The following is a 24,025-nucleotide window of genomic DNA, read 5'->3' on the forward strand; positions in this document are numbered from 1 at the left end:
ATTTGTTTATAGTAACCTCTTATGATAATTTGTGAGGTATCTGTGGCAATGTGTTCCCTGTAATCCCTCATCTTGTTTATTTGGGTTTTCGCTCTTGTTTTAGTCACAATTCTAGCTAGGGATTTGTTAATCTTATTTATTCTTTCCAAAAACAGCTACTGGCTTAATTGACCTTTTGTATTATTTTCTTGTTTTGTGTCATTGATTTTTGTTCTAATTTTTATTATCAACCTTATTCTCCTTGCTCTGGGATTTATCTGTTGTTCTTAGTTTCTAAAGCTGTTACATTAGACCATTGAGTTTTTTCTTTATTCTCAATGTGTGTTTAAATACTATGAACTTTCCCCTTCATACTGCTTTTGATGTATCCCATAGGCTCTGGTAGTTAATGTCTCCATTCTTGTTTGTTTCTGTGAATCTTTATATTTCTTCTTTTATATCCTCTTTGATACCATTGTTATTGAACAGAATGGTGTTCAGTGTAAAATATTTAATATCTTTCCTGCTTTCATTTTATGATTGATTTCTACTTTTGTGGCTTTGTGATATGAGAAAATACTTTGTTTGATTTCTATTTTTCTGATTTTGTGGATGTTTGAGCAAGTGATCTATCCTGAGGATATCTCATGTGTATGTGAGATGAACATGAGTTCAGTTTTTTGGGGTGGAAGGTCCTGAATATGTAAAAATACACAATGCTTCACAAATTTACCTGTCATCCTTCTGCATGGACTGTTGCTAATCTGTTTCTTTTCAACTTTACTATATGTGCTGACAATTTTTATCTAGAATTCTCATTTGTTACTCAGAAATACATTGTCTCATAATAATTTTTTTCTTGCAATTAATCATGTTATTCCAACTAAAATAAGAATTTCCTAAAGGTCTAATTTCTCAAGTGTATAATTCTCAGTACCTTTTAGCAAGATACTAGAGAATGAACAGATGTAAAAGGAAATTGATGTATAGCTCACAATGTTATTTTTTTGTTCTTTCTGAAGTTTGTTTTTTGCAATTCATTATGATTGTGATGAAATAAAAATTACAAATGTGGCTAAGTGTTTTTTTCAAACAAATAAATACATAATTCTAATGAATACTAAATTATTTCCTTGCACATTGGTGGTCTTGAGCATCAATAGCTTTTTTGACCCTGTAAAATTAGAAAAGTAACGCTGAGTACTCATGGATATGGCTATAAAACTAAACAAATTGACAAGAAAAATAAAAAAAAACTTCAATTAGACACTGAGTCTGTAACTTCCTGTAACTACCATTTACATTTGTACACAATATAATCTGGATGAGAAACAGAAGAAATGGGGTTTAAAATATAATATTAAATGTTTAAAATGAAATAGGCCATGTTCTAACCTCATGGACCTCATGAGCCTACTATGGTTTTCTGCTGTCATACCTCCTTTCTGTGTTTAATTCCTGAAATAGCTGTGAAACCACTGTCAAAACTTCAGAATCCACTTAGGACTCTTAGTCCTGTCTTGTTGCTTAGTTCCAAGCAGTCACTACATAACAGTATTTCTTACTTTTGGATTATTTATACTATGTGCAATTGGGTCAAATGAGATAAGACTTTTCAATTATACTTTTGTATGATACTAACAGAGCAGAACATATAAAATTGATTATTTCCTTCTACTTCTTTAAAATTATAGCAGTGATCTTTCATTAACCTGTACTTTTTATGATTTCAAGGAAAGCTTACAAAAACAGGCCATAACACTGCCAAGTTTTCTACAGTTTCAGGGGAAAGAAGAAATTTATCTCCACTGATCAACTATTATAAAACACATTTCCTAGAGAAATAGATGGATTTTTACTAATATATTTTAAATAATACTTGACATTTATTGGCTTATCAAATTAGCCAACTCAAACTTTGGAAAGTAAGACCAAACTAATTTCCCAACCTCCCATTTGGCTCTCCTCCATATAATCTTTAGCAGTGACACCAGTGACATAGTGTCTTCTGAAATGCAAAGATAATCAAGTTACTCCTCCATAGAAAACTTTTCTATGGCTCTCATTAGTATAAGATGAAGCCTGAAGAGATATTTTGTGATTTGTCTCTGACTGACACTTTCCTTCTTTTCTTTCCCCACCGATCTCACCCTCCACTCAAGTCTCTCTGACATTTGACTACTCCCACAAGAGTACTAATTTTATTTTACAGTGAGTCTGCTCTAACACACCCTGGAGAGTCTACTCCTTAATTTTAATCGATTTTTTCCAACACTTAATTTAAATAGTACTTCCTCTCCAAACTTTACAGCAATAACCAACACTGAGTTTATTGATTTGTCTAAAAAGAATGTATTGAGTTGATACATTATAACAGATACTGGGGTTGAGAATCCTATTATATCAAGGTAAATTAAATTGCTAAAGTAAAGGCCCTCCCGTTGATCGTCAATTTGCTTGAGCGGGCCCAGTAACGTCTCCATTGGAGACTTTGTTGTTACTGTGTCTGGCATATCGAATACTCTCGGTAGCTTGCCCGGCTCTCCGAGAGGGGCTGAGGAATCGAACTCGGGTCGGCCATGTTTTATTTTTATTTTTTTGCTTTTTTGGGTGACATTCGGCATTGCACAGGGGTTATCCCTGGTCCATACACTTAGGAATTACTCCCAGCGTGTTCGGGGGTCCATGTGGGATGCTGGGATTCGAACCCGGGTCGGATATGTACAAGGCAAACGCCCTACCCACTGTACTATTGCTCCAGTCCCTAAAATGTAATTTTTTAAAAAGTATTTTATTGTTATCGAGAATATGGTTTTCAATAATGTTAATGATTATGTTTCAATACACAAGATAACTGCACCAATACCAGCACCAAAGTTCCAAAGACCTAATGACAAAGACTTTTTAATTGCCCTAATGTCTCTTCTAGTTGAGCCTATCACTCTCCTCAAACCCTCCTCCCCAACTTAGTAAGCTCAGTTTTGTTGTCCCAATCCACAGATTTGTTTTCAGTGGCTATTGACAATTGCCTTTCTCTTTTTCTTTATATACTGCATATTAATGCAGTCATCCATTCATATGTGATTTTCCCCCTTACTTACTTTGCTTAATGTAACAAAGTAAGTTTTGTCCATGTAGCAGAGGATAAGATTTCATCTTTTATTGTAGCTGAGTAGTTAGTTTTCCATTGACATTTGGGTGTTTTCAGGTCTTGTTTATTATAAATGCAATGCATTGAACTTAGGTATACAGACATCCTTTGTAAATTGTTGTTCTTGAGATTTCAGAAGAGTACAGAGGATATAGGAAGAGGGGGTAATTTAGTAAACCAATATAAATAATAAATAAATACATAATAAAATAAGTGTTAGTAGATAAATAAATATTTTATATAAAGCTTCACAAAAGGAAAAATAAAGGGAGAAACTGGAAGACATTGATCATGAATCCCACAGGGATGTCCACTCATAGCTAGAGGATCTGTGAATATGTTACCTTACATGGCCAAAGGGGTTGTACAGAGGGATGAAAAGTTGGAACCTGGCGATGAGAGACTATGGTGGATTATAGTCACATAAGAAAAGTCCTCAAAAAAAGAGACCTTCCTCTTCTGATTAAACAGAGATGATGATGATGGAACAGGGAGCAGAAGAAACAACACTTCTGGCTTTGTAAATGTAGGAAAAACATATTAACTGAGAAATAAAATGCCTCAGAATGTGAAGAAGACAAGAAAATTGATTCTTCCCAAGAAAGGAACACCATCCTGCTGAAACAACTCCTGTGAGACAAGTGTAAACTTCTTATGTATAGGCCTCTAAGATTATAAATTCTATTGTTCGAGCTACTAAATCTGTAATAATTTGCTAGAGTGGCAGGAGTAACCAATACATTAAGTTGCTAAAGATGAGTTAGTCAGGGATGCTTTCTCTAAGGAAAAATATTTGTGCTGGAATGTCTGTAGCACTGTCCTCCTGTTGTTAATCAATTTGCTCGAGCAGCTCCAGTAATGTCTCCATTGTGAGAATTGTTGTTACTGTGTTTGGCATATCGAATACGTCATGGGTAGCTTGCCGGGCTTTGCCATGCGGGCGAGATAGTCTTGGTAGCTTGCCAGACTCTCCGAGAGAGGCAGAGGAATCAAACCTGGGTCGGCCCGGCTGGCTACGTGCAGGGCAAATGCCCTACCACTCTGCTATCGCCCCAGACCAGGATTTATGTACTAATAAGAAATCAACCTTGTTAATATCTTGGTAAGAGAAGTCTAGGTAGAAGGAAGTATGAATCTAAGACTGGAGATTATCTGATATTATATTTTGATGTGAAGTCTATCAGAAGTTATCTGAGTTTATGTTTCTTTTCTCCAAAGTTGTAAAAACCTATATGGATAAAGTTAATCTTGCTCCTCCAGATCGTAGTACTCTTATTTTCCTTCCATGAACTGACTACTAATGTTTGTGAAATTATTTTTAAAAAAATTCATAAAAGATAAAACTACAATTATTTCCTTCAAGCTTTAAATATTTACATTTTATGTTGTTTTTTAAGCTGGTGGTATCAGGGCTTACTTCTAGTTCTGAGCTAGAAATCTTTCCTGGTGGGGACAGGGATGCTGGGGATTAAATTTTAGGTCTGTGGCATGCAAGCTAAGCACCGTACCTGCTATCCCTCCCGGCCCCAAATGGACTATTTCTTAATTTAATTTAAAACCATAATAAAAATTTTAAAGGTTGATCTCTGATAAGTCACTCTCAAAACTCTAGCAACCATATGAACCACTAACATAGTGATAACATGTTAGACAACAGATACATATGTATATACACACATACACAAATATACATATGGGTCTATATATTTTTCCATCAATAATAATGCACAGCACTGCTCAAGTTCTACATTAATACAAAGTTTCTCTTTTCTATGGTATGCTACAAAGCGAAGTTCTACAAAGATAAGACTTTCTCTGTTGATGGAAATGTTTTATTTAAATGTTTATAAATATATTTTTCTGTAAGTATAAAATAATTTGTTTTTTAATAGGTTGACATAAATAAAATATTGCTGCTTCTATTATTGTGATGGAATAAAGGCTTTAAATTTAGAAAAAAATTTTTTTAAACATTTGAACTGCCTTCCAAAACAATTTATTCGGGTCTCCCAAAGAGGAATTGAAAGAGCTATGCTTGGAGTATCACGCTTCACTCAAATCAGAGAAAGAATACGAAGTTCCGACCTCCGTCAACGGTCAAGAATCAGGGATGCTGTCTTGTTTGCCAAGGTGTCGAATATCAGGTGGGCTGGACACATAATGAGATTTTGAGACGATTGCTGGACTAGAGCCCTTACCAGCTGGATTCCATGCAACGTCAAAAGATCACATGGCCACCCACCTGAGATGGTCAGACTTCTTTGTCAAGACCCTGAACGATTGGTTTGAGGCTCTTTGTGTTCCTAGAAATGAGAAGATGCTGTTGGGCTACACTAGCACGTGACAGGGACAAATGGGGACATTACTGGCACCCGCTCGAGCAAATCGATGAGTAACGGGATGTCAAGTGATCAAGCCATCCAAGACAATTCTAATTTGTGGTTAAAAGTTCACTTCTGGAGAAGTGAGGCAATATTTTTCCTTCAGGTAGGTAGTTTGCATGATTAGCAAGTCAATGCTAAATCATGTCCAATAAGATTCTTTGGGGGCTATCACTATTGTTGAAGGTAACTATGAGATTTTCAATCGGATGAAAATAAGTGAAATATGTAAAATCAACACATGAAAATAAAAATACTTATTTTTAAAATTTTAATGTAATTGTATTTTAGGCATCAGAGTTTATAAAACCAGCAAATTCACTTCTTGACATCTGCCCCAAGGGTCAAAACTCTATTCAGAAAAGACATTTTCACTCCCATATTCATTTCAGCATTATTCACAGTAGCTTTATTTTTAATTTGTTCTATACTTGCTGTATTGCTATTCATTGATAGTTTGTTGAATTTATAATTAATTGGGATCTGAGAAAAAAGTCTGTTTTGATAGGTGGTCAGCTGTTTTTTTTTTGATAAAGCTAAAGACAAAAGATAAAGCACTGAATATTCAACTGTCTTGTTGATTTACTAGATAGCATGTAGATAAATTATATTATATATTATTCATCCTGCTATGGATAAAAGAATGTGTCTAGGTTTTTCTGAACAATTAAACAAAACAGCATAGACTGGTTGGTTTAAAAACAGTAAGAAAAGGGATCAGAGCAATAGTACTGCAGGTAGGGTATTTGCCTTGCACATGTCCAACCCAGGTTCAATCTCCAGCATTCCATATGGTCCTCCTAGCATGGCCAGGAATAATTTCTGAGTGAGATCCAGAAGTAATCTCTGAGCATTCCTGAGTGTGGCCCCAAAATCTAAAGCAGTGTCCTCCCTGAAACTTGCCTCAATGCTTTCTCCCCCATCCCCACCCCTGCTCCTCCATGAGTAAATTGTCTTTCTTCTGTGCACACATGACTTGTAATTCAAGTTGTTAGTTCACCTGTATACAGTAGATACTTATGTCTCTTCCTGACAGTCTTATGGTGAAGTAACTGTGTCTCAGTTCTTTGTGTACTACAGTCCACCTTGCATAAGCCAGAGTGGCAAATAACTGAATGAATGAATCATCAATGAATCAATGCAGATAGAGTATTTGAAGGGGGTAGAATAAATAATAAGAAAGCCAGATATCAGTGAGCTCTGAGCTCCGAACGTCATAATTCAGAAGCGACTTTGTGACACATTTCAAAAAAAAGCATGAACCTTTCTTTATGTGATTTTAGGAAGCAAATAATAACAGCAACTTTCATTGAGGGTTTGCTTATATGTCATAAGCTGTTTTAAGTGCCCTCTCTCTCTCCTATATATGTATATATATATATATATATATATATATATAAAACTAGATAGATAGATACATGTCATCTCATTTCTTATGTCAATTAAGTACAGTTGGTTTTCACACTACCTAGGAGGAAACAAAAGCACCAAGAAATACAAAATTGCACAGCCAGGCAAGTTAGAGTTAGATGTCTAAACATTTAAAATTTTAAGTTAGAATTACCTCTAGTTAGGCTCCCATAACTATGCCACCAGACTCTGCTCCAGGCTGTTTTCACTTGGGGTTCCCCAGAGAGAGCTGGTTGAGAGCCCTCCCTGCCCCAAGAGACCCAGCCCCAGCAGCTGACCTCCACTACCCAACTGCCGCCACACTCCAGGCCACTTTCCCAATGGCGTGGCATCATAAGACACTTCCTACCCATTTTCAATAATTACCACACTGTGTTTGATGGGGTTCATACAGTAGGCAAAATATATATATATTTTATAAAATATATATTGGGCAGTCTCCTGCCCCCGCGCCTGGCTGTTCCTCGCCGGGGCCCCTTGGAGGGGAGCGGGTTGAGCTTTCCTCCCCGCCCCGACCAGGGCTCCGGAAGCCGAAGACCTCCAGGACCAGCCACCACCATGCTGAGACCACTCTCCGCACACATGAAGGTACTGGCAGAGGGACAAATCCACGCGGGTTCTAGGGCCGAGATCTCCAAGCCTACTCGGATTGGAGTCGAGCATCCTCCACCCAGATCCTCCAAATTCCAGTAGGCGGGGGTCACACCCACCACCTGGCCCCCTGGCGCCGTGTAATCCCATCAACGGCCAAGACTCAGAGACTATAAAATACAGCTCCCGGACGAGAACAGCGGCCGCGAGACATCTTATCAGGACATCTTTTTTTATGACATCTTATTATCTCATTCCTACTTTGGACAAACTTGCAGGCTATCGAATGTAGCCTGCCCACAGGGCAGAGTCTGGCAAACTCCCCGTGGCGTACCAAATATGCCAAATACCAGTAACAATGATGGGTCTCATTCTCCTAAAGAGCCTTGAATATAATCTCAGGGCTAGGATGAAAGAGACGTTACTGGGGCCTGCTCGAGGCAATCGACGAATAACAGGATGATGAAATGAAATGAAATATATATATATATATATATATATAAAATTTGCCTCTCGGAGAGCCTGGCAAGCTACTGAGAATATCACACCTGCACGAGCAGAGCCTGGCAAGCTCCCCATGGCATATTCCATACACCAAAAACAGTAACTGTAACAGGTCTCATTCCCCCGACCTTGAAAAAGTCTCCAATCACTTGGAAAAAGAAGTAAGGAGAGGCTGCTAAAATCCCAGGGCTGTGATGAATAGAGACGTTACTGGTGCCCACTCAAGTAAATTGACAAACAATGGGATAACAGTGATAACAGTGATACAGGTAAGACTAAGAATGTATGCTATCTATTATAATATATAACAGTCTTCCTCATAAGTGTTGTATCCTCCCTTTTCAGGCAGTCCAATGTTTAAGGGAAACAACAGTTTTTGGAGCAGTATATATGAGATTAGATCTAGGTTTGTCATCACTCTAATTGAATGAAGACTTGAAATTATTTCCTTGGACTATTATGAACTTAGAACATCAGCTGGGAAACAACGTGAATCAGCATTACTGGAATTCTAGGGAGAAGAGGTCAGCTTGATCTCCAGCATCTCTACTACTTCTGTAAATGATCAACAAAAACTTAGCAGAAAATTACTTATATAATAAGACTTATTAGACTCAAATTTGCTTCTAAGATTCAGAAGAGTATTCAGTGAGAAAATCATTACCAATCACTTTCACTTAAATAGTGGGTCTATTTATTCATTCAAGGAGGATAAATCAACATAGTTTCTCTTAGGATTTGGAAAAAAGTGTCTTTTACTTCAGAAAAATTTGTAGTCACTACAGTGTTCATGTGGGGCTTAGTTTTTGGAGGGGGATGCTCCCCAGTGGTGCTTAAGGACAATTTCCAGTGATAATCCACCTCACTGGTATGTGCCTATCAGTTCCCAGAGGTACAGTCTACAGGGCCACAATCCACAGTGCTGAGGGAGGGATGCGAGCATGTTGAACTGGGATGGATCCAGCAGGCATGTACTCCACCTTTCGAGCTCCCAACCCCATATTTATATTCTTATAAATTTTAACTGCCTTTTGTTATTAATTTTTCATAGTTATATATTTTTTCTGAGTATATGAAATGTATTACTACTGTGCTTTCATCATCAAGCTTATGATCTAGGTCTTTCCTTCTTGCCTTTGTATAAGGCCAAAAGAGACACGTTTGTTACTTTGACAACCATGAAGTGGACTCATGGAGAGTCTCAAGACAGAGTCTCCTACCCTATGCCTGACTGTCTCCACCAGGGCCCAACAGCTGAAGACCACCGAGGCCCAGCCAAGGCCATGCTGGGAGCACTCTCCACACACTTGGATGAGCCTCACACATAAAAGAACTGACAGAGGAACCCAGGTGTGTGGGACCCGGGGCTGAGATCTCCAAGTCTGTACAGTTTGGGACTGGACCTGCCAGTAACTAGACAGTTACACCCACCAACTGCCGTGTAACTCCAACAACGGCCAGGATCCAGAGATCATCACACTCAGCTCCTGGGAGAGAACAAGACAGAGTCTCCTACCCTATGCCTGACTGTCTCCACCAGGGCCCAACAGCTGAAGACCACCGAGGCCCAGCCAAGGCCATGCTGGGAGCACTCTCCACACACTTGGATGAGCCTCACACATAAAAGAACTGACAGAGGAACCCAGGTGTGTGGGACCCGGGGCTGAGATCTCCAAGCCTGTACAGTTTGGGACTGGACCTGCCAGTAACTAGACAGTTACACCCACCAACTGCCGTGTAACTCCAACAACGGCCAGGATCCAGAGATTATCACACTCAGCTCCCGGAAGCGCGCGGATCTCATTCCTAATTCGGTCAAACTGGCAGGCTACCAAATGTAACATGCCCACACGGCAGAGTCTGGCAAACTCCCCGTGGTATACCCAATATGCCAAATACCAGTAACAATGATGGGTCTCATTCTCCTAACCCTGAAAAAGCCTTGAATATGGCACTTTAAAAAAAAAAAAATCTCAGGGCTAGGACGAAGAAGACGTTACTGGCACCTGCTCGAGGCAATCGACGAACAACAGGGTGGTCGTGATCGTGATCGTGATCGAAGTGGACTCCGGGAATGTCACCAACAGCAAGCCCTTTGGGACCAAATCCAACAACCAGAACTTCATCGTTTTCCTCAATGAAATTCAAGCAGCCATCATTGGGAACAAACGCTGTGATTTTTTTTGCTGTTCTTGATCAGCTGAACTTGGACACACTTCCTAATACAAGAATTTGCCTGTTTCGCCTCAACAACAACTTTCAACAACTTTTTTCTACAACTTTCTCCACCTCAATCCCCTTGGTGTGGGAGGTGCCCCTGAATGAGTTGGCCTTCAGCTTTGTGCCCAAGTGAGCCTTCTTGTACTGCTTGTCATGTCACTTCTGATGACGCCAGTGGCTGTGTAGATTCCAGGCAGTACAGAGGCTGCAACACTTACCAATCCTGCCAGCAGCGCAGACCCGAGCGAAAAAATAATTTTTTTCATATTTATATTCTTAAGGTTTCAGTAGAACATGTGACTAAATCAACCACTGAGGTTAAGTAAAGTGTCAGGGAGTAAGGAAAAGGCAAGTTCTGATTATATATATATATATATATATATATATATATATATTTGCTTTTTTGGGTCATACCTGGCGATGCGCAGGGGTAACTCCTGGCTCTGCACTCAGGAATTGCCTGTGGCGATGCTCAGGGAACCATATGGGATGCTGGGAACTGAACCCGGGTTGGCTGAGTGCAAGGCAAACTCCCTACCCGCTGTGCTATTGCTCCAGCCCCTCTGATGCTATTTTTAAATATGTTTTATTTTTATAAAATTTTTTCACAAAATTTATTACATTCAGTATTCCAACACCAATCCCACAACCATTACACCTTCCCACCACCATTATTTTGAATTTTCCATTCCACCACCCAAGCTGCCCCAATAGCAGGTCGTAAATACGTTATTTTGTATTGCTTGTTATGAATAATCCTCTAGAAATGATCAAAAAATTTCCTTATAAAAAAGTGTTTGAAGATGTTGTATCTCACCCTGGAGCCATTAAGCCCTTGTATAAGCGATTACTAACATGTTGTTACAGGTTGAGACTTGTGCCTTCTACTTTACACACCATCCAATGTGATTTGCTACTCCTGCTACATTGGTGGTGTAAAGTATTAGATGTCATGTGGCTGTACATGTGGCTGTGCATTCACAGAATTCTAAAATTTTAAACAGTATGGTACAGCTGAAGACCACCGGGGCCCAGCCAAAGCCATGCTGGGACCACTCTCCACACACTTGGATGAGCCTCACGCATAAAAGAACTGACAGAGGAACCCAGGTGTGTGGGACCCGGGGCTGAGATCTCCAAGCCTGCACAGTTTGGGACTGGACCTGCCAGTAACTAGACAGTTACACCACCAACTGCCGTGTAACTCCAACAATGGCCAGGATCCAGAGATCATCACACTCAGCTCCTGGGAGAGAACAAGGCAGAGTCTCCTACCCTATGCCTGACTGTCTCCACCAGGGCCCAACAGCTGAAGACCACCGGGGCCCAGCCAAGGCCATGCTGGGACCACTCTCCACACACTTGGATGAGCCTCACGCATAAAAGAACTGACAGAGGAACCCAGGTGTGTGGGACCCGGGGCTGAGATCTCCAAGCCTGCACAGTTTGGGACTGGACCTTCCAGTAACTAGACAGTTACACCCACCAACTGCCGTGTAACTCCAACAACGGCCAGGATCCAGAGATTATCACACTCAGCTCCTGGAAGCGCACGGCCGGGCGACATCTTATCATCTCATTCCTAATTTGGTCAAACTGGCAGGCTACCAAATGTAACATGCCCACACGGCAGAGTCTGGCAAACTCCCCGTGGTATACCCAATATGCCAAATACCAGTAACAATGGTGGGTCTCATTCTCCTAACCCTGAAAAAGCCTTGAATATGGCACTTTAAAAAAAAAAATCTCAGGGCTAGGACGAAGAAGATGTTACTGGCATCTGCTCGAGGCAATCGACGAATAACAGGGTGGTCGTGATTGTGATCGTGATGGTACAGCAGGAGTTAAATGTTTAACTGGATAGTGGCTTTGTTGGTATGGAGGCATCTCTGCAGCTTGTTGATCTCTTCAGAGGTTTATTTGTAAGTCTCTGGATCATGCTTGTTAATGAGCTTCTATGGCACTAGAAGGCAGTTCATGGGCATCACTGTCAGGCTCCTGAAAAAGAGGGAGATGGGTGGGGGGTGGACATCACCCATTACCCACTCTGTGAGAGCCTGGAGATTTTGGTCAAAAAACCTGCATACCTGAGTTTTTCAATAAATTAACTCTTGGATTTGGATTGCCTCAAGCCTGTGGAAGTAGGCCATGAGCAAGGTGGCGTATGGATTCTGAAGGGTTTCTGCTGTTTGGGCATGTGGTAGCTTAGCCATCCCTGCTTTGGGATGCCCTGGATGAGACCCAGCCGGCACCTCTGATGCTAATTTTCTCCTTATTTTTGCCCATACTGCAGACGTTTGTTCAGAATCTTAAAATATTAAAATGGGTCATACTCTTTAAATAGGCAGATGTTTACATAGGTTTTATGAATTATGTATATACAAATATATTATTTAAACTAAGAGTTTAGAGTTTTTCTGGTCTAACTTAATTTTACATACAGGTACTAAAAAACATGGGCGACTGGGAAAAAACTGAACATTCATCATGCCCTGCTTAAGTGAGTGGAAGTTAATCACCAGATGTCTAGAGAAATTAGTTTATATAGACCTCAACTGCTTTTATTTTATTTGCTTATTTTCTGATAAATAATTTTCAAATAATTTTTTTGTAAAATTAATCTTTGGTTAGAAAACTTCTTTTTATGCTCCTTTAATCATGCGTAGTCTAATTGCAGAATTATTTAGTGTGTAAATCAAAATCATTTTGGGGGTATGGTGCCGCCAGCAGGTCAATCAGTATCTGTGAGGCAAGTGCATCAGCAGCCTGATGGCACCATCAGAGTTTCAGATACCCCAAAATTGCTGCTGTGCCTTTGGCCAGACTCCAAATACTTGGGGCAAAATTTACCAAGAAAGTAAATGGCCAAAAGTTAGGTATGTGGGAGACATACCCACAAACCACCTCTGGATTAGCTATATAATTGGAGGCATGGCCTCTCTGGTTCCTGATTGAACTGCTTAACGGCCATGATCCTAGAGACTCAGAAATGAATCTCAAAACCCAAAGGCTTTTGACAGAAATGCATCCTGTTCCTGCAGCAGGTTACTGGCGCTGGGCCACTCCAGGTGGGAATAGGTTTTGTGCCTTGGCCTGTTGCCCTTGGCGGCCCAGTGACCACCATCCTCCAGAGGCCACTGGACAATCAGTTTTGAGCCTGCAGTGATGAGACACGCGAGGCCTCACCAGATGGGGGTGGAACCGGCCCTTTCCTCCCCATCCCAGCTAGACCCTGAGTCACTGCCTACAAACGGCCTCTCTGGCTCCTGATCAAGCTAATTAACGGCCATGATCCCAGAGACTCAGAAACAAATCTGGAAACCCAGTGGCTTTTGGCAGAAATGCATCTGGACTGCATACAAGGTGGCTGTCGCCTCAGAACTTATTGGAAAGCCAGGTATGAGTCAGCGGTGATGGGGCAACTGCAGACTCATGGGAAGGGGGGCAGTACCGGCTCATCCTTCACGCCCTACTGAGGTCACGAGTTGCCCCCCACGAGCGGCTCTCCGGCACAGCCATAACACCAGATGTACAGAAACCAATCTCGTAATTATCTGGCTCTTTGCAGAAATCCAAAATTGCGTGACCGCAATAGCGGCCTCGCAAGATTATGTGATTCTCATAACCCGCTATAGAAAACAAAGTATTTCACAATGACTTTTCAGCAACTCTGATTGTTGGGGGGGGGAATTCTAAACAATAATGGTGTTTCTTTTGTTGAAATAATGAATGTAATCAATGTAGAGAAGACTTAAGTGGAAATCATCTGCCTCACAGGCATTGGGAGGGGTGGGAGGGGGGTATATCGGGGTTCTTGGTGGTTAAAAATGAGTACTGGTGAAGGGAGAGGTGTTTGATCATTGTATGATGAAACTTTGACCTGAAAGTTTAGTAACTTTTCCCACAGTGATTCAATAAATAAATATAAGAAGAAAAAAATCAAAATCATTTTTAGCAGGCTTGAGGACATAGCTAAAGTGGTAGAGCACATACTTTACATACATGAGGTCTTAAATTTGATCTGCAATAGCATATGTTTCCCCAAAGCATCACAGGTCCCCAGCAATTGCCAAGCATATATTCTTTAAAAAAAATCCTTTTGGCATCTAACATAATTTCATTAGTGACTCATCGTGCATCCAGCTTCTTTGTTGTGCCATACTTACCAGAAGGAATGAATTAAAGTTTTTCCTTTCTTTTCTATACATTCACAGCTCTGTGTATATAAAAATATTTAATTCAAATTGTTAATGATTAATTTTATGTCTCTACTGGATTGGGTGATTGTGTTCAGGTAAAAAAAAATATTCTGGATGTTTTTACCTGTATGTGCTCTGGGAAGAGATTAATCTTGTTCTGTTGTTTTGTGTAGGGGCCTATCTGACAGTGCTCAGCATTTATTTCTGGTGCTATACTTGAGAATCACTCCCAATTCAATGTGGTACCAGGGATTGAATCTTTTCAATTGTGTGAAAGATTCTACCCACTACACTACTTCCTCAGCCCTGATACTGACTTTTAAATAGATAGACTTTTTTTGGGGGGGTCACCCCTGGCGATGCACAGGGGTTACTCCTGACTCTGCACTCAGGAATTACTCCTGACAGTGCTCTGGGGACCATATGGAATGCTGGGAATCAAACCCGGGTTGACTACATGCAAGGCAAACACCCTACCTGCTGTGCTATTGCTCCAGTCCCTAAATAAGTAGACTTTGAATAAAGCAAACCATGCTTTGTAATGTGGGTGGACCTCATCTAACCCATTGAAGTTCTGAATAGAAAAATAGACTGACACCCTCTGTCCCTCTCAAGTAAGAGAGGTTCCTGCCAACAGATGGTCTGCTCTACAAAATTGATTCTTCCCTTGTTTTTCTAGTCTTATGGCATTCAGAATTGAACTACATCATTGATTTTTCCATTTATTCAGTGTGCCCATCTATCCCATAGCTTCTGGACTTGTCATCATATCTAATCACATAAACCAATTCCTTAAAATGAAACTCTATATATACACACACTTCCTATTGATTCTGATTCTCTGAAGTGCCTGTTCAATATAAAGGCTTTCTCTAATTTTTATTAAATGATCATGATGGAACTTTGTAATAAATTGTCTACTACTAAAATTCTGAAGATGTGTTTATGTACAATAGCAAATGTTTTTATTAATGCAAAGCAAAATTTCATCTTTTGTTCATTCAATTTTGCTTTGATTTGAAAACATATTTTATGCGGGTATTAGATGTAATAGTTACCATAATAAATCATACATTAACCTTAAATTCTCACTGAAAATGTCTCTGAGGGAAGGTTTAACAAAGGGAATTGTTGAGTTTATGCCAGTATCTCCTGGGAAAAGAAAGCCCTGAGCCAAAATGTTAAGAATGTTTCTCCCATGTCCTTCTTTTATTCCCCCACTTAACTTAAACACCATAGTTTACAGTTATTAATTATAATTTGTTACAGACATTCAGTGTTCCAACAACAGTCCCACTATCACTGTCACCTACAATCCACCATTGTCTCCATTTTTGCCAATCACTACTAAAGTCTGCCCCTATAGCAAGGTCACAATAATTTATTGTCTATTGCTTGTTACAACTAGATGGCTAATGGGATGATCAAAAACTACTTTAGCAAAAGAAAATTTGTATCTCATTTTTGGAGGGTTTACTACCACTGTCACCTATTTTGCTAAGCTGTTCCTTGATAAGCCTTTTATGTTAATGCTTATGTAGTTGAGCTTAGTTGACGTCTACATTCTGGTGTGCTCCTACTGGGTTGATACTATTGTAGCGCTTGGAGACGTCACTCCAGAAAACCCAGAATATTTAACAGGGCAGTGAGTTTACAAGGTGGCAACAGTGGAACATGGATGTGGCTGCCAGGGCTTCCGGAAATATGGGGAGGTAGAGGGAGATTGCCCCCCCTGACTCAGAGAAGGCTGGAGTTTTCAGTCAAAAAACCCCAGGATGCCTAAAATTTTCGACAGGTTGGCAGCTTAGTCATAAGGATTTTATCCATAAGGTGGTGGAGTCCAGCCAGAGGTATGACGGCAGCTGTGAGTATGACTTGCAAGTGTGACTGCTGGGGATTTGGTGGTGATGGAACTTGACCCACCCCACCCTGAGATTGTTGCAGAGATCTCAGCCAGGACTGGCATATCTGAGAAATTTTTGTGGCTAGTTGATCTCATTTGAGATTTAATTATGAGTCTCTGGAGCAGGGACCATAGATGTGCTTTCATGGTGGCAGCAGTGTGATGTGAGTGCAGCTTCCAGGGCTTCCAGAAATATGGGGAGGTGGCGCACCTTGACTCCAAGAAGGCCTAGAGTTTTCAGCCCCCCAAATTTCAGCAGGTTGGTAACTTTGTGGAGTCCAGTCGTGAAGTGCGTCACTTTTCTTTTATGATATACTTGCTGAAAAGTGCCGAAGACTGTTTTAATATCACGTTAAGAGCAACTGTGGTTTTGGAGGGGATGCTTCTATTTGCCAACTGAAATTCTCCTTCCAAGAACAATAAATCTAAGTATGTACATATTGATTTATGAAAATTTCCACTTATAAGTCGTTTTGGGAAGAGGCAATCTTTTTTCTTTTTTATTAACCTCCTAGTATTTATTTTAGAAATATAAAGTACTACTAAATTATGACTTTACATTTTAAATATTTTTATTTAAGCATTTTTATTTACAATGCTGATAATAATAGAGCTTCAGGCATACAAGTATATGTTTTAACTTCAATCCAACACCAGTGTCAGCATTCTTCCACTAGTGACCCAGTTTCCCTCCTACCTCCTACCTCACTTTCTTATCAAACTCACTCTTTAAATTTTTATTATTTTACTTTGGACCTATTTACAATAGTGTTGGTTGTTAGGGTTTTGATCTATACAATTCTATAACCTCTATACCACTTAAAAATGTCCCTGTCACAGCCCCGATGTTAACACCAGTTCGCCTCATCTTTCTCTCCCACTTGCCCTCATTCCCCCACTTTGTTTGGCATTCTATAAGCCAGAGTCAGGTCCTTGTGATGAGGGGCAACAATTTTGAGAATTGATAATATTCATTATTAGTTCTATGAAAACTGGAATGAGGAAATGATATTTCAGCTATATATTAAATTGATCACTTGATCACTTGACTTCCCGTTAATCATCAATTTGCTTGAGTGGTAACATCTCCATTCGTCCCTGTCGCATGCTAGTGTAGCCCAATGGGGTCTGTTTGTTCTAGGAACATGAAGAGCCTCAAACTGATCGTTCAGGGTCTTGACAAAGAAGTCTGACCATCTTGTAGGTGGACGGCCATGAGGTCTTTTGATGTCCCGTGGAATCCAGTCGGTAAAGGCTCTAGTCCAGCAGTCATCTCCAAATCTCATTACATGTCCAGTCCATCTGAATTTAGACGCCTTGGCAAACGAGACAGCTTCCCCAATTCTTGACCATTGACAGAGGTCGGAACTCCAGATTCTTTCTCTAATTTGAGTGAAACGTGATACTCCAAGCATAGATCTTTCAAATCCTCTTTGGGAGACCCGAATAACATTCTCATCCTGTTTGCATAGGGCCCAGGTTTCTGAGGCGTATGTTAATGCAGGGAGAACGGTGGAATCAAAGAGATGTGCCCATTGCCGAAGGTTCTTCATCCTCTTAGCTATTTCTTCGATGCTCTTGAAGGCATTGCAAGCTGCTCTCTTCCTCCTGCGCAACTCAGGTGACAGGTCATTCGTCATGTTGACTTCTCAACCTAGGTACACATAACTGTTGCATTTGGAGATGGTCATTTCGTTGAGAGCAAATGGAACGTCAGGAACGAGACTGTTTCTCATAAACATTGTCTTCATGAGATTCAGCTGTAGTCCAACCTTTCCACACTCACGGTCAAAGTCGGCCAGCATTTGTATGGCTTGGCTAGTGTTCGGTGTTATTAGAACGATGTCATCAGCAAAGTGGAGGTGGTGTAGTTGCCGACCATCTATCTTCACTTCCATTCCTTCTCATTCCAGTCGTCACATGACGTTCTCGAGGGAGGCACTGAAGAGTTTCGGTGAAATGGTATCACCCTGCTGAACCCCTCTCTTGACATGATAACTTCTTTGTAGAATGGTGAGATCCTGGTAGTGAATCTGTAATAGAGCTCACAGAAGATCCTGGTGTGTTGAGTATGAATGCCCTGATTGGCTAGGGCTTCAATGACTGCTTCCATCTCAACAGAATCAAAGGCCTTCTTTAAATCAATGAACGTTAGACAGAGTGGCATCTTGAACTCCCGAGAAACCTCAATGAGCTTGGTTATTGTGTGGATATTGTTGATTGTGCTGAATCCTTTGCAGTACCCGGCTTGTCCTTCATCATGGTTGTCCTTCATCTAGTGTTCTACCAATCGTATTTAGGGTGACTTGAGTGAACAGCTTGTAGATGACAGACTATAGGCAGATCGGGCGATAGTTGCCAATGTCATGGATATCTCCCTTCTTGTGCAGTAGTACGGTTCTGCTGGTTTTCCATTGGGATGGAACCTTGCATACATCCAGGTAGCATGTGAAGAGCCGAGCCAGTGTATTGATGAGTACTGACGGCAGGTTCTTCAGGTGTTCGGGTCTGACCTTGTCTGGGCCAGGTGCTGTTTGCTTCTTTACTGATGAAATAGCATGTTAGATTTCAGAAGGGAGAACGTTGGGAATGACATATCCATCCTGCGGAATTTGATATGTGGGCAGGTGGATGTGGCTATCAAAGAGATCTGAGTAGAAGTCATGGATAATCCTCTCCATTGCCCTTCTGGAGGATGTGAGAGATCCATCAGGACATTGGAGGGCAGTTGTCTTGGTCTTGTAGTTGGCGAAGGACAGGCAGGCATTACAAATGCTTTTCCTGGATTCTGCTGCATCTACCAGCACTGCTTCTCTTCTCTCTTTGAGGTCTTCCTTTATCACATCTCTGCACGATTTTGCGAGCTCCGGCATTTGCTTGTGGTTGCCTGAGGCATGCGCCAAACCGCGTTGGTGAATAAACTCAAGAGTTTTTGAAGACAGGTATTTTTTTGTGGCTATCTCTCTCGGTGTTCCTCACACAATCATGGAGGTGCTGAGCCAGTCGATCGTATTCCTCATCAATGTTGTCAATGATGGCATCTTCCCATGTTGCAGCAATAGTACCAAAGAACTTCTTAAACTTTGCAGCCCTTTCTCCCCGCTCTGTGAAGTAGAATTTTGCACAAAGGATACGGTGGTCTGATCCTGTCTGGAATTCTGGGACAACAGCAACATCAGTCAGGCAAAACCATCGATTGAATGAGATGTTGTTAATTTCACTTTGGAACCTTCCACCGGGAGACTCCCATGTCCAACGTTTAGATTCGGCCTTCTGGAACTGTGAGTTACCATGGATTATCTTGATCGACATGATGAACTCAGACAGGCTCTCAACCTGTTTGTTCCATTCTAGTCCATGGGTCCAGATGTGGAGTTCTTTGGCTGATCTTCTCAGTCCTATCTTGGTATTAAAATCACCAACAATCATCTTGTAGAAGGTGTGGTCTTCTTTATAGAACTTCTCCAGCTCCATGTAGAACTTCTCAATTTCTTTATCATAATTGGATGTTGGTGCGTAGACAACAAAGATAGAAACTGCCAGCAGTGAGCCACATCTATTCAAGTGTAATTGTCTGATTCAGGTTGTTAGGTGTACAAATGAATCAATGCTCATGGCCAAGTTTGTGTTGACAAGGACACTGACACCACCAATGCCTCTTTTGTCTCATGTTTCGAGGAACAGTTCTCCAGTGTTGAAACTGGGGTGATGTGATTGATGCCTTCTTGTCTCAGTCAGAACAATGATGTTGTACTTGATCTTTCGCACTTGTACCATCAGATCCTCGATGGATGCATCTGATGCCAGGGTATGTGCATTGAAAGTACAGACAATCATTTTTGTCTTTCTTCATTTTGGCAGCTTAATTTGGCCTTGAGATTTTATCAGTCTCTCCTTCCTCATCCTTCTCAACGCTGCTGTATTTGTGATTCCTTCAGGTTCAGGGCAATAAGACCCATTGTAATTACTGGTTTTGGCATATCAAATACACAACAGATAGCTTGTCAGGCTCTGCCATGCAGGCGGAATACTCTCGGTAACTTGCCAGTTTCTCTGAGAGGGATAGAGGCTTTTGGGGCGGCCTCTAATCGCCCTTGTAGGTGTTCGCATGGTTCAAACTTTATTTGAACCCTATCAAATATGTTGCGGCAATCCTACCATATACATATTAAGAATATATTAACTATGATAGGAAAAATGCATTTCTTCCAGGAAAATATGAACAATGGTAGGATAATGGAGTTCTTCCTTTTTTTTTTTCATTCTGTTCTTGGGACCACACCTGGCTGTGCTCAGAACTTATTCTTGGCTCTGTGCTCAAGGATTATTCTGTGGTGTTCAGGAGATAATGTGTGGGGCTGGAACCAAAACCATGACACCTTACCTCCTTTACTCTCTCTCCAGCCTTCTCTTTTTTCTTTAGATCCACTTAAAAATTATTTATTTATTTTTGCTTTTTGTGTCATACCCAAAAAGCAAATGCTCAGCGGTTACTCCTGGCTCTGCTCTCAGGAATTACTATTGGCGGTGCTTGGGGGACCATATGGGATGTTAATGATCGAACCCAGGTCAGCCAAGTGCAAGGCAAATGCCCTACCCGCTGTACTATCACTCCAGCCCCAGTATTTTTTTAATACTTCTTTTTGAGTCACACCCAGCAATGCTCAGAGATTATTCCTGGTTCTGTGCTCCTGGTGGTGCTCGGGGGACCATATGGGATGATGGGGATCGAATCCAGGTTGACTTCTTGCAAGGCAAATACCCTACCCATTGTTCTATTGCTCCATCCCCTAGATCCACTTTTTTTAAGTTTTATTAGAAAATATTAATACATGTCTAAGTAATATACCGCCCCTTTCTTTTTTTGTGGGAGTGCCAGACCTGGCTGTGTTCAGAGCTTTATCTGTGTCTGATCACTTCTGGTGGGCTTGGAAAAACTTGTTTCATACCAGGATCAGTCGAGTACCAAGCAAGTGTCTTATCTGCTGTACTATCTCTCTGGTCAAAAATTTCTTCTTCTTCTTCTTTTTTTTTTTTTTTGAAAGTAGGTACTGGAAGTCTAAAACTGTTATTTGTGGATAGTTTATTAATGGTTACTAGGGAATGGGGCATAAGGGAATGAAATTTGACTGACTTTTTAAAAATTATTTTATTGGGGACACACTCAGTAGTACTCAAGGTTTACTCCTGGCTCTGCACTCAGGGATCATTTCTGGTGGGGCTAGAGGAACCAACCATATGGAAGGCTAAGAATTGAAGAATTGCAAGCACCGTACCTACTGTACTTTCTCTCTTGCCCACTGGGTGAGCTTTCTTCAATTGTTATTTTGTATTTGAAAAATATCACTACTTGGACCAGGATACAATACTCTCACAAATTTTCCAAAACTGTAAGGAAGGTTTACAGATGAGTGGCCTTCAGTGAGATCCTTATTATTGCCTACTCTCTAAAGTGAGTTCTGATTTTATTCTCTCCTGACCTCAGCAATACACCTTTGGTAGAAAGTGTCCTTAAATAAGAGTGGTCTTAAAATAGACTGGCTTTATATTATTTTATTTTTAATTAATTTTTATCAAAGAACTGATCTATAAACTTATTAATGGTTGACTTTTGGTAATATAATATTTCAACAACAATCCCACCACTAGGGTCAACTTCCCTCCACCAGTGTTCCTATATTCTCTCCCCACCCCAAATCCTTTCCATCCCCACCTGTCAACTTTGGAAGCATATTAAAAATTTCACTGGTCACAGATTAGATCTCATGGTATCAGTTTTGCTGAGTCTGTGTTTTGGATATATGACTACCCACTCGCCCATATCACCAGTATAACTGAAGCCCTGATGGGTGAACAGAAATCAGAACTTCAGTTAGACTGGCTTGGGGAAGGGATGCTCATTTAAGAAAAGAGGAGAGGAACTGTTACACTTGAAAGGTCTTTCTTCCTTTAATTAAAAAGTGAACAAACTCAAAGAAGATGAAATAGAATGCTACTACTAGGAGCAACAGGCTTTGATGACTACCTTTAAAAAACTTCCTTTGACCATGAAAGGCTATATTTTCTTTCTTTCTTTCTTTCTTTCTTTCTTTCTTTCTTTCTTTCTTTCTCTTTCTTTTTTTATAATTTTTTTTGAATCACTGTGAGATAGTTACAAGCTTTCATGTTTGGGTTACAATCACACAATCATCAAATACCCATCCCTCCACCAGTGCACATTCCCCACCACCAATATCCCGGGTATAACCCCCCTTTCCCACCCGTCCCCTGACTCCATGGCAAACAATATTCCTCATACTCTCTCTCTACTTTTGGGCATTATGGTTTGCAATACAGACACTGAGAGGTCATCATGTTTTGCATCTCCCTAATGGCTAGTGACATGGAGCATTTTTTCATGTACCTTTTGGTCATTTGTATTTCTTTTTTGAGGAATTTCTCTTCATTTCTTCTCCCCATTTTTTCATGGGGTTGGAGGTTTTTCTCCTTGTACAATTCTACTAGTGTCTTGTATATCCTGGATATTAATCCCTTATCACATGGGTATTGGGTTAATATACTTTCCCGTTCTGTGGGCTCTTTTTGTATTTTGGTCACTGTTTCTTTTGAAGCCCAGAAGCTTCTTAGTTTGATGTAGTCCCATTTGTTTATGTTTGCTTCCACTTGCATGGTCAGTGCTGTTTCATCCTTAAAGATGCTTTTAGCTTCAATGTCGTGGAGAGTTCTGCCTACATTTTCCTCTATGTACCTTATGGATTCATGCCTGATATTGAGGTCTTTAATCCACTTTGATCTGACTTTTGTGCTTGGCATTAGACAGAGGTCAGAGTTCATTTTTCTGCAGGTAGCTATCCTGTTTTCCTAGCACCACTTGTTGAAGAGGCTTTCCTTGTTCCACTTCACATTTCTTGCTCCTTTGTCAAAGATTAAGTGGCCATATATTTGGGGGTCTGTGACAGAATATTCAACTCTGTTCCATTGGTCTACAGGTCTGTTTCTAGCCCAATATCAAGCTGTCTTATTTACTACTGCTTTGTAGTACAGTTTGAAGTTGGGGAGGGTGATGCCACCCATCTTCTTTTTCCCAAGGAGTTTTTTTAGCTATTCGTGGGGGTTTATTGTTCCATCTGAATTTCAGGAGTGTTTTGTCTATTTCTTTGAAAAATGTCATGGGTATCCTGATAGGGACTGCATTAAATTTGTATAGTGCTTTGGGCAGTATTGTCATTTTGATAATATTAATCCTCCCTATCCATGAGCAGGGAATGTGTCTCCATTTCCTAGTGTCCTCTTTTATTTCTTGAAGTAGTGTTTTGTAATTTTCCTTGTATAGGTCCTTTACCTCTTTGGTTAAGCTGATTCTGAAGTACTTAATTTTCTGGTACTATTGTGAACGGGATTGTTTTTTTAATGTCTCTTTCTTCTTTTTTGTTATTTGTATATGTGAAAGCCATGAAGTTTTGGGTGTTGATTTTGTAGCCTGCCACTTTACTAAACCGACCTATTTTTTCTAGAAGCTTTTCCATAGAGTTTTTAGGGTTTTCTAAGTTTAGTAACAAATCATCTGCAAATAATGATAGCTTGACCTTTTCCTTTTCTATCCGTATGCCCTTGATACCTTTCTCTTGCCTAAAGGCAATGGCCAGGACTTCCAGTACTATATTGAATAGGAGTGGTGAAAGTGGGC

The 24,025-nt window shown here is 40.5% G+C and overlaps 1 pseudogene; it reads right to left on the reverse strand.

Annotated features, from left to right (window-relative positions):
* Positions 1 to 684: 684 nt before the first annotated feature.
* On the reverse strand, positions 685 to 776 carry LOC130018704 (uncharacterized; annotated as a pseudogene).
* Positions 777 to 24,025: the final 23,249 nt, after the last annotated feature.

The sequence above is a fragment of the Sorex fumeus genome, unplaced genomic scaffold, assembly GCF_029834395.1.
Source record: "Sorex fumeus unplaced genomic scaffold, SorFum_2.1 ptg000265l, whole genome shotgun sequence".
Lineage (NCBI taxonomy): Eukaryota > Metazoa > Chordata > Mammalia > Eulipotyphla > Soricidae > Sorex > Sorex fumeus.